At 56.4% G+C, this 1,746-nt stretch overlaps 1 long non-coding RNA gene across 3 annotated transcripts in view; it reads left to right on the top strand.

Moving 5' to 3' along the window:
* Window positions 1–610: 610 nt before the first annotated feature.
* The window catches only part of LOC120585853 (uncharacterized), a 26,593-nt gene continuing 25,457 nt past the window's right edge, over window positions 611–1,746 (top strand). The window contains exons 1-2 of one of the 3 annotated variants that reach the window (XR_005648543.1): window positions 611–790; window positions 1,334–1,592. This is a non-coding gene — a long non-coding RNA (uncharacterized LOC120585853). The other 2 variants (XR_005648544.1, XR_005648542.1) reach the window with 2 other exon arrangements.

Below are 1,746 nucleotides of genomic sequence, written 5' to 3'. Positions count from 1 at the left end.
GAAGAAGGAAGAGGAGGAGGCAGAAGGAGGGGGAGGAGGAACACACTAATCAGAAGTTGACAAGGGCTTTGAGTCACGGCCTTGATTCACTGCAGATTAAACGAACTGCAGTCTTCAAGGAAACGGGAAGCAGCCCCCTCAGACACGTGGGACTCCCAAACCGCTCTGGCTGGGGAGGACCGTGGCCCGGTTCCAGTGGCTGGTGAAGTGGCTTCGGGGCTTGCTTGTGAATCACGGGTGTCTCCCACTGCGTGAGCACCCCTGCCGGTATCAGCATGGGCCCCCGGAGCTGGGGTTTGGCTGAGGTTTTCCGGGGCTGATAATCGAAGTTTATCTTAACGACTATGGCGATACCCTTCATTTCTGAAGAGCCTCTGTGCCAGCTGCTTTTCTAAGTATTTCACACCTTTGAACTGACAATGTCTGCTGTTCCAGGCAGACGGGAAGGTGGTTCCCATTTTCCAGTGTGACCGAGAGAGAAAGAGGAGGCAGGCGGATGGAGACCGAAGCGTCCTTTTTATTACCCAATAGAGATGTCACAGACCACGCTTGGCCCCACCAGGTTTCCTCGCCAAGTGGACTTGCCAATTCTCCCCTAAGGTAGAAAGCCGCCTGCATGGGGAGCAGGGCACGGCATACAGAGGGCAGCCCGTCCCTTCTCCCAAACGCGCTGGCCGGGGAAGCCGCCCCTCTCTTGGGAAACGGACAAGCGCGACGGAGAGAGGTCCAGGACCTCCACGGGGAGATGCCGCCCCCAGCAGCAGCGAAGGAGTGATGCTCTCGCAGGAGAGTGAGTGTGGGGCTTTGCTTTCCCGGCACAGACAGCCCTGCTGGGTGGAGGGAGCCCCAGGGGCAGAAGCCACGAAGACAGCAGGGTGTGAGGCCTGAGGGTTGAACCAAACCTTCGGTGGCGAGTTGGGGACAGAAATGCCCGTTGTTAAGGAGACGGGATGGACGAGACTTGATTTGACTTTAGCTATGAGGGTGCTGGCGGCCCCCCGGGGTCCCGGGGCTGTTCACTGAGACCCAGGTTACTCGAGGAGAAACAGATCGGGGGGAGAAGTAATGAGGTCGGTTTTGAACCGATAGCGATGTTTGGCCCGGTGAGCTGCCGTGGGAGAGATACTGGCTGGCTATGCGCGTTTGAATCATCAGCATGTTCACCCAGCAAATATTTATCCAGCACCTCATACGTGCCAAGAGCTTTCCCAAGCGCTGGGATTGTCATGGAGAAAGATAACTGCCCAGATTGCGTGGAGTTTAGAATACAGTGAGGAGGCAGACATACGACGAACACATACGTATGTAAATATGTGATGACAAATCGCTCCAGGTGCTCCGAGAGAGAAGCTGTCTAACAGAGGAGCTCCGAGCAGGCCGAGGGGAGGACCCAGACGACACGTGCAAAGGTCCTGTGGTAGAAAGAGGCTGATCTGCCCCAGAGTACGGCCTGAGTGGCAGACAGTGACAATCACAGAGGACGGCGGAGGAAGGTGAGGAGTCGGGGAGGGCAGATCACGTGTGGAGGTCATTCTAGGTCCCATGGGAAGTCATCGGAGAGTTTTACGGAAGGAGCAAGAGCAGGCCGAGAGGTGAGAAGTTCTGGTGACTGGCAATTGAGTGATGGCAATGAAGACGGATGGCGGGGAGGAGAGAAATCTTTTGGGGGCAGAATCTATACGTCTTGGTGATGAACTGGATTTGGGGAGCGGGGCAGAAGGAAGGAAGCTGGACTCCCAGGTTTCC

Source organism: Pteropus medius, unplaced genomic scaffold, assembly GCF_902729225.1.
Source record: "Pteropus medius unplaced genomic scaffold, Ma_sr-lr_union100, whole genome shotgun sequence".
Lineage (NCBI taxonomy): Eukaryota > Metazoa > Chordata > Mammalia > Chiroptera > Pteropodidae > Pteropus > Pteropus medius.
This window is presented reverse-complemented; position numbering and strand designations above follow the sequence as displayed.